General features: G+C 42.8%; 1 pseudogene; it reads right to left on the reverse strand.

The window, feature by feature from the left end:
• Nucleotides 1-10,466: 10,466 nt before the first annotated feature.
• LOC119544630 lies at nucleotides 10,467-11,601 on the reverse strand (annotated as a pseudogene).
• Nucleotides 11,602-14,663: the final 3,062 nt, after the last annotated feature.

Consider the following 14,663-nt stretch of genomic DNA (forward strand, 5'->3'; position numbering starts at 1 on the left):
GCTTCCGCAATCAGACGCGAAGGGACGTGCTCAAGGCTGTGTTCGCGTAGACGCTGCCTGCCGCCGCCTGCAGCCTTCAGAGCCGGTGCTGCGCTTGGATACGCAGCGTCGCCCGGGCAGCTGGAGGGTCTGTGCCCCCAGGTGCGGGGCTCCGGGCCGCCGGGCAGACCCACCGCCATCCTCAGGGGTCTGTACTGCCGGCGCAGGACACCCTCTGCACCCGCCCCTGCAGGACCCCTGCTTTCCCCAGTCCCCAAACTGGAACCGTAGCGCCCGCCGCCGGCCCGCGCAGCCCGCAAGGGCCACCTGCCCCTCCCGCCCTTCCTCGCAGGCCCTGCGGACCCGACCGAGCGCGCCAGGCCGGGCCGGAGTGAGCAGGAAGCCCGAGGCCTTCTTGGTGCCCGACGCACGGGAACGTATCTCCCCTAGAGCCGTCCCCTCACCTCGCCTCTGCTCCGGCGGAGTCCCGCCCGCCCACCCTGCGCCCGCTTCAGCCCCTGCTGCCCGTGACACTCCTTCCACGGCTGACCTGGGATGGGCACACCTGTCCCTCGGCCCTCAGAGCCACCCGGCAGCCGTCTCACTCGGAGGCCGACGCTTGGGGCACGAGGGTCCGGCCTGGCAAGCGGTGCCTTCGTGCCACACACACTCCCTGAGCGGTGGGCATCAGGTCCCCTGGGCTTTCGGAGCAACACCGCGCCTCGGATCCCATCCGCTCTCGGGGGAACCCCAGGCAGGGCCCGAAACGGAGGCCAGCAGGTCGTGGGCGTGGGGGCATGCTGTCCGCAGGCATCGTCTCCTGGTGGAGGGGCTGCCACTGGTGCGGGCAACTGCGATCAGTCTTGGCCTGGCAGGTGGCGCGGGCTCTTGGAGGGGGGCGAGGCTCCCGAGTCTCGGTGGGTTTCCCTGAGCGGGGCGGGCAGCTGCCGCGCTGGGGTGGGAACTCTTCGGGGCCCGGGGCCGTCTGTGGGCTGGCACCCGAGAAAGGCAATTGCCGCGCAAAGGCGGCAGTGTTGGGGCTTTTGGCCGGGATAAGGGCGGACGCTGCCCCACCTCCCCAGCCCCCCTGTAGCCCTCACCCGGCACCGCCCCAGCCCTCACCCGGCACCGCCCCAGCTAGGCCTCGGGGCCACAGTGGATTCTGACCTAGACAAGACGCGCCCCAGGGCCGGGGGAAGATGATCGGCGTGGTTTCCAAGACTTGGTGAAAGCATCCAGCCCATGGAAGAACCGTCGGGGGTTCATAGTCCTAGTGGGCTATCATTTGGTGGTGGGGCCGAGAGTGCGCCATGCGGATCACTCAGGCAGGGAAACACAACCTCTGCAAACCTCCTCTCTAGAGTGACCCCTGATCAGTTTGTTTAGTCCGTCTCAACCCACTCACCTCCAAGTTGCAGGATATCCCGCGACTCATCTTGCTATGCTCTTATTCATCCGGGACAGGAAATCCAGGCACCCGGTAGACCCTCAGCCACCCTGGGCCTTCCCAACCCGAGGTAAGGAAGTCCAGGGGTCCTGCTAGATGTGGTGGGGTCGAAGTCGTCAGACATGGGCTCTCTGTGCTGGTGGGTGACAGTTGCACAAGCAGAGAGCACGCTTGCTCAGAGAGGCTCTGGCAGCCCAGAGACGGTGCTGGGCTATTACTCCTTTCTGTTTTGCCAGTGTTTGACTTACATATTTTTGGGCACCTTGACTTGGAGCATAAATATTTATGATCGTTATTTCTTCTTTGTGAATTGCCCCTTTTACTAATAGGCAGTGTCCTTCTTTATCTCATTTTTTTTTTTTTTTTTGTATTTACAGTCTATATTATCTGATATTAGTATAGCTAGGCCAACTTTTTCTTTTGGTTACTTGCTTGCATGGAGTATCTTTTTCTATTCTTTTGCTTTCAACTTATTTGTATCTTTGGGTCTAAAATGAGTCTCCTGAAAACAGCATATAGATGGATCATATATGTGTTTTTTAATCCCTTCTGCCAATCTGAGTCTTTTGATTGGGGAGTTTAATCCATTATCACTCAGAGTCATTACTGTAAACACAGTTCTTACTTCAAACATCTTATCCTTTGGTTTTTATTTGTCAGAACTATTTTTTCTTTCTTTTTATCCTTTTAGTTACCCTGACTAATACTCTTCAATTCTGTACCTTCCTCCTGGCCTCTGTCTCCTGTCTTTTCTTTTTAGCTCGCAGAACTCCCTTTAGTAGTTGTATTTGGGCTGGTCTCTCATTAACAAGCTATCTCAGCTTCTATTTATCTGTGAATATTTTAAACTCACCCTCATTTTTGAAGAACTGCTTTGCTGGATAGAAAATTCTTGGCTGGCATTTTTTCTCTTTCAGTATCTTAAATACATTGTACCAGTGCCTTGTTTTCTCCATGGTGTGTGATGAGAAATCAGCACTTAGTCTTATTTGGCTTCCTTTGTATGTGGTAAATTGCCTTTCTCTTGATGCTTTCAGAAATTTCTCCTTCTTTTCAGCATTTAACTGTCTCATTAGGATGTGTCTTCAAGGGGGTCTAATGGATTTACTCTGTTTTGAGTATGTTGGGCATCTTTGATTTGCATATTTATGTCTTTTGTAAGGGTTAGGAAATTTTCAGCCATTATTTCTTCAAACATCCTTCCTGGCCCTTTTCCTTTCTTTTCTCCTTCTGGTGCACTCAGAATGAGTTTGTTTTTGCACTTTGTGTTGTCAATCATTTCCCTGAGACCTTGCTCAAATTTTTCTATGTTTTTCTCCATTTGTTCTTTTCTCTGTTCAAATTTGGTTGCTCTGTCTTCTAACTTGCTCATTCTTTTTTTCTGCCTCTTCAAATCTGTTTTGTGTATATCCAGTATATTTTTAATTTCATCTACAGTGTCTTTTATTTCCATAATGTCTGTTATTTTTGTATGTATTCTGTCAAATTCTTCTTTATGCTCTTCTAGTGTCTTCTTAATGTCCTTTATCCCTTTATACACATTTTTCTTTATTTCTTTGAATTTATTCAGGAGATTTTTTTTAACATCTTTGATTAGTTGTCCCAGGTTCTATGTCTCCTCCAACTTTTTGATTTATTCCTTTGACTGAGCCATTTCTTCTTGACATTTAGTGTGCCTTGTGAATTTTTGCTGCTATCTGGTCATCTGATTATCTTCATCTGATTTTCTGGGTGTATTCTGAAGGTGGGTTTCTTTCTTGTCTAGGATTTAATTGTTGCCTTGGTTTGTGTTAAGGCATTGCTTTGACAGTTGAGTCTTCAGTATTTCTCACCAAAAACAGGGCTGGGTACCTGTGCAGGAGTTGTAGACCAGGCCCACTCTCCCTGAGTTTGGGTCTGGAAAGGCTCTGCAGAGTCCTGAAGTTTCCCCTGCACTTTCTAGCCTGCCCAGGCTCTTCAGTTACTTAGTCCTCAGAAGATGTTTACCTCCTTAGAGCCCCAGAGAATCTGCGAGTAGGGGCTGAAACTGTGGGGTTCCTGTGCTCTCACTTCACCAGACAAAATGTGGCTCTGTATTTGCAGCAGAGGACCCCCACGGCCACCCTCGTCTGCCGTCATCCCCGAGGAAAGGACTGGGCTGCCCGCTGCTGTTCCCTCAAGGGTGGGGGAAGGGCATCAGGACCCATGGCTGGAATTACAGTCTCTGCCCCCATTTTCTCAGACTCTTCATTCATCACTGACCTGTGCCTTGAAATGCTGCCCACCCCACCCCCCCCCACCGGTTCCCCAACAGTTGATTCAGCAGTTTCTGCTTGGCTACCTGCTGCTTTGGGGAGAGGACTATTGTGCTGGTTTGAATGTATTATGTCCCCCAGAAAAAGCCATATTCTTTGATGCAATCTTGTGGGGCAGACAGAATAGTGGGGATTAAGTTGGAATGTTTGAATTAGGTTGTTTGCATGGAGATGCGCCCCACCCAACTGTAGATGATAACTGATGGGATATTTCTGTGGAGGCATGGCCCCACCCATTCGGGGTAGGCCTTGATCAGTGGAGCCATATAAATGAGCTGGCTCAAGGAGAGGAAACGGAGTGCAGCTGTGAGTGACGTTTTGAAGAGGAGCAAGCTTGCTAGAGAAGAACGTCCTGGGAGAAAGCCATTTTGAAACCAGAACTTTGGAGCAGATGCCAGCCATGTGCCTTCCCAGCTAACAGAGGTTTTCTGGATGCCATTGGCCATCCTCCAGTGAAGGTACCCAATTATTGATGTGTTACCTTGGACACTTTATGGCCTTAAGACTGTAACTGTGTAGCCAAATAAACCCCCTTCTTATAAAAGCCAATCCATCTCTGGTGTTTTGCATTCCGCAGCATTAGCAAACTAGAACAACTATGTTCTGCCCTTCCCTCCCTAATCCTACATTTGGAAGCTCTTCCTCACTGCTCTTTTGTATTCCATCATCACCAGAGGCTTGAGTCGTGCTGTGGGTCCCTCTGGGCTTGCATCTCTGTATCCAGATATAGATGGGGATCTCTTACTCCTGTGAGAGGTTTTATAGTCTGTGTCCCTGGTAGGAGGTGGGAGGGATCCTGGCTGCTACCTCTGGGAACTTCCTGAGCTGTGTGGTACTGAGTGAGGTGGCGGGGAGAGGACTGGCAGGTCCAGTATGGAAGTTTCCTCCCTGATTTTTCTCTTTCTTTGATTTAGTATTTGTGGGATACTTCTCCAGTCTTTACATTCCTCCAGAGTTCTGAACAAGTGAGAATTGCTCCCTTTTCTCTGAGTCCCTGGAGAGAGGTTTCAAGTAACTGTCCCACATTGCCATGTTCTAGCCAGTATTGACCTTTAAATGAGCAATTAAGTTTGTTAACTATTTCTCTGTTTCAAGTGTTTCTTTGTGTTATTGCTGGTTAGTTGGTTTATAATCTACCTTATTCAAAATAATTTAAGGAGGTTTAACAATTCCTTTTGTTATAGTTTTACATCCTTTAAAACTCCATTAATTTGTTTTACTAAAATAACTTTTATTGGACACATCTCCATGAGATGTGCCTGAGAAAATTGCACTGGTTTCAAATGCAAATTCTTGGGTTTTTTAATTTTAAAAAAGTTCTAATATTTTTATTGTGGTAACATGCACAACATAATTTTCCCTCCTTTTAGCCACTTTCAAGTATAAAATTCAGTGGTGGTGTTTAAATTCATGAAGTTGTGCTGTCATCACCACCATCCAATACCAGAAGAAATGATTGTTTTATAAAGTGAGGCTGTGTATATTCCAGGAACTCTATAGTTGAACCTAGAAAAATTCTTCTCAAGTATACTCTTCATTTTACTTTTAGATACTGTAATAGACTCATCTATTTTGTGGCTTGAATAATTTTAAACAACCTGAACTTGGTTATAAAAGATATTCCAACCTGGCTCAGTCCAAGACTGAAGAACCCACAGGCATGGATTTAAGCATGAGTTTAATCGGACTTACAGACAGGAGAGAGTTCTTCCCGTTGGAAGCCGGTGGGGAAAGATGGAAGTTAGTGCTCCACAAAGAGTGCTAGGAAGTGGTTTATAAGAGTTAGAGCAGAGACATTCTGTGAGGTGCGAGAGCAGAGTTTTGCAGGGTCTTGTGACACAGGGGTGTGATTTGTTATCAACACTGATCAGGGAGGAGATTTTTAATGCTCTGGTTATGGTACAGTTTGTATGCTATCCCCCCGCCCTACCCCTGAGAGGTCTCATGACCTTTAACATCTCTCTGGGTCAAGTCGGCAACTACATGAAATAACTCACTTCCACTATGGAGGGGAGGGGGCATGGACCCTGGGTTCTCACACTGGGTTACCTCTAATCTGTGTTCTGGCCCTATTAATCTGGTTCTTCTAGATATTTCCTATAAGCAGAATCATGCAATATTTGTCCTGCATCTGGCATATTTCACCCAACACAGTGATTTCAAGGTTCGTCCATGTTGCAGCATATGCCAAAATGTCATTCGCTTTTACAGAAGAATAACATTCCATGGTATGGATAGACCACATTTTGCTTATCCATTCCTCTGTTGGTGGGCACTTGGGTTGTTTCCAACTTTGGGTTATTGTGCAAAATGCTGCTGTTGAACATTGGTGTGCAAGTATCTATTCAAGTCCCTGTTCTCAATTCTTTTGGAGTGTACACCCAGGAGTGGAATTGCTGGGTCATATGACAATTCTGTGTTTAACTTTTTTGAAGATCTTGCCAAACTGTTTTCCATGGCATCTGCCCCATTTTATACTCCCACCAGGAATGCACAAGGTTTCCAATTTCTCCACATATTTGCCAACACTTATTTCCATTTTTTAAAATAACAGCTACCTTAGTGTGTGTAGTATCTCATTTTGGTTTTGATTTGCATTTTCCTAATGACTACTGATATTGAGCATCGTTCCATGTACTTATTGCCATCTACATATATTCTTTGGAGAAATGTCTTTTGCTGTCCTTTGCCCTTTTTTAAGTTTCAATGCAATTTTATTGAGATGTACTCAAACACCATAAAGTATACAATCAGTGGCACGCAATATCATCATACAGTTGTGCATTCATTGCCATAATCAATTTTTGAGCATTTTCATTACTCCAAAATAAAGAAAAAGAAATATAAAAAATTAAAAACATAAAAAAGAACTCCAAAACTATCCTATACCCCTTGTCTTCCCTATTATTTATATGTTTTTTCATTGTTTTATTATTCATCAGCCCATACACTGGGAAAAGGTAATGTCAGTTACCAGGATTTCACTATCACATGATTACCTGATAAAAGCTATATAGTTATACAATCTTCATCAAGAATCAAGTCAACTGGATTACCATTCAACAGATCTTGGTATTTCCTTCTAGCTATTCCAATACACTAGAAACTAAAAAGGAATATCTACATAATGCATAAGAATAACTTCCAGATTGAAATCTCAACTCGATTTGAGATCTCTCAGACACTGAAATTTTGTTTCATTTCTTTCCCCCCTTTTGGTCAAGACGGTATTCTCAATTCCATGATGCCAGGGCCAGGCTCATTCCTGGGAGTCCCATCCCTCATTGCCAGGGAGACTTACACTCTGGGAGTCATGTTCCATGTAGGGGGGAGGGTCATGTGTTTATTTGCAGGGTTGGCTGAGAGAAAGGCTTTGCCCATTTTTTTTTTTGAGAGTACAAGAAATCATCAGCTTTTATTTCAGTGCATTTAAGTAGAAGCCTTTCAGATCTTGATAAATGAAATAATCTTAAGTACATTTCCTCTTTCTGATAAACAATACTATGTCCATTTTAGTTTTCTCAGTTGGCATATTTGCAAATCCAAAACAATAAATCTAGACTACTAATACTTATCTGAAAATGACATTAAGAAATAAAACAGACAAGAAAAGGCCATATGAAATGACATAAAATCTGCTTTCACTTGTAGGGAGCCTCCAGAATGAGAATATTATATTGGTATTTTTCCATTCTGTTTTAAAACGGATATCAGTATCTTGTCTGGGAAAGTATAAGCAAGTTTTTGGTACATAATTTTGTCTTTACCTAATATTGCAAATAAGGTTTTCTCACTGAACATCTCTTCACAAAATACAAACAGAAATTTAAATTCAGATTTTTTGTAAATATTAAAACCTAGTTTTGGCAAAGGTTTAAATGACTAGCTCTACTGTGAATTAGACAAAATGTATCAGCAAATGTGTGCAATGCTGCCTTTTTTCCTTACAAACAGGCCTATTAACCATTACTTAATTGAAAGGCACTATGTTAACTCTCCCAGGAGTGCCAAAGTGACCTCGTAATAGCCATATGTCCTTGTATATAGGTTGATTGACTTTGAAACTAAGAAATATAACAGATACGTTATCAAAGAATGTCTTCATAATTTTAGAAAGGCTTCAACTTCTTTGAGTTGTTTTGTTTAGAAATGAAATAATACTCTTTCCATAGACATACCTAGCATAGCAACTAATACAGAATAGGAAGTCATTACATGGTGATAAATAAATCTACCAAACATAACTATAAAGAATATAGTTTGCATTTGCAGCAGATTTGTTAATTTTTATGAAGCAGATTTATTTTCCTACAATGAAGATAATTGGGCAAAGTTCTGTCATTCTTTGGAAACATATAAAGATCCCTGTTTATAGGCAAAAATAAATTTTAGGTCTGCACTTGAAAAGGAAAAAGCAAACCAAAAACAAAACCAAGCAAACATAAAGCATAAAACAAAAAGCAAACTAGCAAGGAGAATTTCACATGATGACACATACTCAAAACTGAAAAAAGAGACATGTCCAACTCCTAAAGCGAAAATTAATGTCAGACAATCCAAGAAAATAAGGCAGATACCAGTAGTACTTAGTTTTCTTCAGACTGTAAAATGTATTTCAAAATGAAAAGATATCAAAATGTGGGCAGCTCCACATTAAAAATAGAAAACTATGTTTCCCCAACGAGACACAGAAACAACCCTAATTCTCCCCAACTCTAAAATATTTAAGTATTTTTGGGTTAATCTTGCTCCTACACTCCCTACTGCCTTGTAGGAAATCAACAACTGCCTTGGTTAGAGAACAAATGTTACCATTCTCAATCCACTTTTTTCATTTCATCACATTTTAAAACTACGTGGCTATGAGAGGCATAAAATGAACAGATACACAAAGTAGATACAGACATCTTAATTTTAAGAAGGTTTGATTTTTATTATTTTGAGTACAACAAAAAAATGGAAAGATAAATATTTTGGAAAATTTTCTAAGAAATAAATGTGGCAAAATTATTCTTGGTATCCTAAGAGACAGCTGTGTGCTCAGTGTTATAAGAATTTCAATTATTTTATGATTTGGTTTGTGATCATATGCATTACCAGTATTGTCATAGAAAATAACTTCAATGTTACCTACAACCTGAAATAAACAGCCACATTCCTGTTTTAGGTGAACAATCCATGAAGCAAATGCTTTCCAAACATCTCTCTCATATACAGATTTCTACCGTTCTTTATTGTTGTTAAAGATTCATTTTATAAATTTACAAGTTTTTGTCTTAAATTTGTGAATATATCTTATGATATTGTAAAGAGGTTTTGGTTAATAATTAATTTTCAAAGCTAAGATATTTGTTTTCGCAGTGGAAAACTTCATCTAAATTTAAGATGAAGTACATACTTGCATCAGGCAGTAAGATCTATATTCAGAGACATATTTTATGTTATATAATGATATCAGTGCATTTAAATAACTGATTTTGGTTTATAACATAATTCTGTTAAATTATGCTTTCAATGAGGAAAGTTTGATAACTAACCAGAGAGATAATTTCTCAAAAGTGGAAAAAAAGTTTGAATGATACTGGCTGACATTAACAAACCCTTTCTAAACCTTAAGTTCTACGATTCTGAGAAGTAAATGTAAAATTTGTTTATATCTACTAAGATTTATCTTCACAAAAATAGAGTATTTAATTTCTTATCTAATGCTGTAATTTGTTTGTATATTATAAATATTACTGTGTTTTCCATAGCTCATTCTTTTAAAAAGTGTTTTGTTTTTAAAAGAAATACTTTTTTTTTTTGCCTCTTCTGAGCTGGAAGTAATAAAAAGTGCTGCTTACTATGAATTACAAAAAAAATATACAGCATACAAACACACACACGACCTTGGGGACATTGAGGCACAAAATCCTTGACACACCAGAGGTACATGAAAGACATTTAACACAAAGGGGTCCTTTATATAATGTCACATCACAGCTTTTAAGATTTTCTTGGTAATACTCATGCAATATGCATAAACAATATGGTTGTACTTTGGCAAAATCTGATAAGATTGCAAGCAAGGAAAAATTAGGCAATCCTGTTAGGAAGAAAACTGTGTAAGTCTTTTCTTCTTAACTTTTAAAAACCTATAAAAGCTGTAACTTCTTCCATATAAAAAGGCTGATGGCCTAAAGCTCAAAACTAGTATAACAGTTTGCTGTATTAGTTGGCTGTCAATTATTGACTGTTCCTTCATTTTACAAAAGGGTTAACCTTGTTCTGTGACATAAATTTACATTGTTTTTCCATGCAAATCAAAAAATGTTTATAAAAGTCAAATAAAGGCAGAACCAATTACATGCAAAACTGTAACACATCTTGCTTTTTAATAATTTGAACACATTATTTTGCATCACATATGTATATGTACAAAATGTTTAAATGGAAATAAAGCATTCCCTTGAATTAAATTACAGAGTTTAGTATAAAAATTATCTCTTTGTAGGGAGCTCTCAACACCCAATATTAAGCAATAGCATCTGGTTTCTGTAGCACTCATCATGGGGGTGCATCTCCAGATAGAGAGGATAAGTGGAAGAAGGCTGTCTGTTTATAGGCCCATGTGTAAACACTGAGGACTACTGTCTCTTCTTGGAGAACAGGCACCCTGGCACATCCATTAATTAACCTCCATTAAGGGTGCACTCCAAGTTTATAATCCAGCACTGTGTTCTGTCTTACCACGACAGCTACTTCTTTTAGTAGTCTTTGATTGACGCTGACTCTGGCATGAGGTTTACAGATATATTTGTATACAACCTATCAACCAATATTTTTGGTGTATATAAATTGTTCAATCTATCAATGTACTGGTGTTCTTTTGAATACTTTAATAATTTATACTGCCCTAAAAACTGGACTTCACCTTGATGGTGATGAGGAATAGACCTGTATTTTCCTAAAACCTCCTCTGGTCTTGTCACATTATATCCAGCATAGTGAATTCTATTCCAAAGGTCGTCATTTTCTCCTCCCCATCCCCAGAAGACATTAGGAAAGCAATTGCTCTTTCTAAATTGTTCCACTGTCAGTCCACTTACACCACCAAAAAACCCTTTATGTGGAAGAATATATATGTAAATATCCAGCTTTGCTGAAAAATGACATGGCATTTCTCCACATCCATAATAGTTTTGGTCATTTTCTTGTAGATGATCCACATTATGGAAAATTATGCAGCCCCAGACACTCTTTCATGGCCTCTTTGAAGCCCATGTTGACGAGTATTATGCAGTCAAATGGTTTGTGCCAGTCTGTTCAATGGCATAAAAGCCAAATTCCAACCTCTGTTTCTGGAACATTTGAATCAGGTGCAAGAAAAAAATTGGAAGATATTCATGGCAATTACGGAAAGGAATGAGAACTGCCACCTTCCAACTGGATTTACAGTCTTTTGGCCTCCAGGGACCTCCTGCCTCAATATCTAAATCGTTGGAGAAGAGGTGATGAATTTCATCAAAACTGACTTTGCTTGCATTGACTTTGAGGAATCCCCACATGTAAGGCAGATTTTATGGGCAAGGGAGGTATGGTGAATATGTGAAATTTTCCAGAAGATATGTTGTTCTTTGAACAAGTTAATCACTTGAATTATTGCATTCAGGATAATCTGCACCGTTGAGTGTAGTGTTTTTATTTGTGTACAGCCTGATCATATGTCCTATTGTCTTCACATTTTCTCTCAACATAATACCTCCAGCTTGTACCATAAAGAGGTATGTATCTGCGATGCCCAGAGTCACACAGATGAACTAAAGACAAGACTGAGGAGAGGGAAAAGAAGGCGGCGAAGAGGGAACCACAGACTCACATCAACCACCACAGCACAGACATCTTCCTCTTCTTGACCAGTGGCTCAGGCTGCGCTCTCAGGTCAGACTCGGGAGCACTGCCCAGGCCCTAAACTTCCATGGATGTGCTAAGAACGCCAAGACTGCAGTGGGGTCCTCGCGGGAGGGCCTGGGGGACAGGTTCTGAGCTGGAAGGAGGCAAGGGGAGGGAGAGGGCAGAATGAATGGGAGGCTGGAGAGTCGGAGGAGGGGAGGTGTGGAAGGACCGAGGGCACGGGAGACAAGAGGTCATTCAGGACAGGGTCCCGGGGAGGGAAGGACATGAGAGGCCCGGGAAGGGCGAGGATGTGTGTTCCATCAGCCAGCCAGAGACGGGAGGACGGGCTGCAGGGGGAAGAGGCGCAGGCTGCTGATGGCTTGGAAGATTATGGGCTTCCAGGGGGTGGAGTCCCAGAAGCTACAGCCCAATGTGCGGATGCAACCAAACATGGAACACAACCACCGTATCAGTATAAGCCAAGATTGGAAAAGGAGTTAAGCAGAAAGGATTTGTGGAAAGTCCTATTATCTCATGGCTTTGACCCCTGTGTGCTTCATGAAAAGCCAATGGAATTTCTGCAAGATCTTTATAGACAGAGCCGTTGCCAGTCTGGACTGGAGGAGACGGACAAGGAACAAACTGAAGGAAAAATTTCTTCAAGGACAGAGCCATGGAGGTTGAGGTCTGGAGTCAAGAGGTCTCAGGCTGGGAGAGCGGAGCAGCCCACATGCATGGAAAGGGTGAGTTTGCCCTGGAGGTTGAGGGCGGGCCTTCTGCCTTGATGCTCAGGGAATGCTTTGCCACCCCAGGTCCCAAAGAGGGTGGAGCACATTCCCAGGGAATTGGGGAGAGCCTGGCTGCCACCACACTGTTCTGAAGGGATTGAGCATGTGCCCTGGAGATGGAAAGGAATCCGGGTGCTACCCCAATGTTTGAGGAGGGTGGGGCTGAGAAGGTGGTCTCCGCAATGTATCGATATGTTGGAGCACTCACCCAAGCATTTGGAGAGGAAAGGGCTGCCGCAAAGGCCCTTAGGAAGGGTTAGACTCCCACTCTCTCAAGCCCCAAGGATGCAACCTCGCTTTGTTAATGACTCTCAGACTGAAATCTAATGGAGTTTGTCCTGCAGGTTTTAGGAACTGTTTTGGTCCCCTAAACCCTGTTTTCCTTACTGTTTCTCCTTATGGCAATGGGAATGTTTATCCTATGGATGTCCCTCCTTTGTATATTGGAAGCACATAACTTGTTCTACGTTCACAGATCCACAGCTAAAGGAGAAGTATGCGTTAGGACTGCCCACGCCTATAATTGATTTTGATGGGATCTTGTACTTAACTGTTGTTACTGAAATGATTTAAGTATCTGTGATATTGTTGTGGGATGAATGTATTTTCTATATGGAAAGATAATGTCATTTTGGGTTCCAGGGGGTGGAATGTGCCAGTTTGAATGTATTATGTCCCCCAAATGCCATTATCTTTGACGCAGTCTTGTGGGGCAGACATTTTAGTGCTGATTAGATTGGAATTCTTTGAGTGTTTCCATGGTAGGTGCCCCACCCCAACTGTAGGTGATAACTCTGATTAGATATTTCCATGGAGGTGTGGCCCCACCCATTCAGGGTGGGCCTTGATGAGTGGAGCCATATAAATAAGCTGACAGGCAGAGAGAACTCAGTGCAGCTGTGAGTGATGTTTTGAAGAGGAGCTACAGCCAAGAGGGACACTTTGCAGAAAGCACAGGAGCTGCAGATGAGAGAGTTTGGAAACGGCCATTGAAGGCAGACTCTTGCTCCAGAGAAGCTGAGAGAAGACAAATATCCCAAGTGCAACTAAGAGTGACATTTTTGAGGAACTGCAGCCAGAGAGGAATGTCCTGGGAGAAAGCCATTTTGAAACCAGAACTTTGGAGGAGATGCCAGCCACGTGCCTTCCCAGCTGACAGAGGTATTCCAGACACCATTGGCCATCCTCCATGAAGGTACCCGATTGCTAATGTGTTACCTTGGACACTTTATGGCCTTAAGACAGTAAGTGTAACCAAATAAACCCCCTTTTATAAAAGCCAATCCATCTCTGGTGTTTTGCATTCTGGCAGCATTAGCAAACTAGAACAGAAACAGATCAGTAAATACGACTATCCATGAATATATCAGCTGCATGGAATGCACCACACCAATTGTTGTTTTCCCCAGCTTTGGATGCAATGTGGTGAGGTCAACTTTTCCCTCACATCTCCATTTCCCCCCATTTTCCCTCTTCCATGGGTCTCTGGCTGCCTGTGGCTGCCCAGTTAGGGGTCACATTGGCCACTTTGCCTTAACAGAGATTTGGAGCGGGGTCTGGGGAAGCATAGTGTTTCATTTTCCCAGGGACTTGTATGGAATCTGTGTCCCTGGACATCAGAGGGAATTGCTTCCATCAACACAGCACAGCCCTCCAGAAAACTGTGGAAAATGGCCAGTAGATCCATGTGTCCTCATGGAGATGGCCAAGATGCTTCAAAAGGATAGAGACCAAGTTGCAGAAGGAGACACAGAACAGAGCATAGCCCCATTTTGTTAAATAAGTAATGATAAAAGAACACCTACAACTTTCTCTGTTTCACCATATGCCCATAAATGCATAGAGAAGGGTCTGGAATAATAAACATCAAACTGTTTGTGAAGGGTTGAATCATGTTCCTGCAAAGACTCATTGAAGTTCTAATTCTCAGTCCAATGGGATGTGAGCCCATTTGTAAAATGGGACCTTCGAAGACCACACTAAGATGAAGCCAAACTGAAGCAGGGTGGGTCTTATTCCAGTATGACTCGAGTCCTTCATGGGAAGAAAATGTGGACAAGGCTGTAGGAGGGAGCCAGAGACAAAAGAAGACAGATGACCATGTGCTGGAGGCAGAGGTCGAGCCATCACCAGGGCCACAGACTTTGAAGAAATCATGACCTCTTGAGACCTTGATTTTGGACTTCCAGTCTCCAAAACTTAGACATAAATCCTTGTTCTTTAAGCCAACCATTGTGTGGTATTTGTCACAGCAGTCTTAGCAAACAAAGACACCAATGT

Source organism: Choloepus didactylus, chromosome 9 (assembly GCF_015220235.1).
Source record: "Choloepus didactylus isolate mChoDid1 chromosome 9, mChoDid1.pri, whole genome shotgun sequence".
Classification (NCBI taxonomy): Eukaryota; Metazoa; Chordata; class Mammalia; order Pilosa; family Megalonychidae; genus Choloepus; species Choloepus didactylus.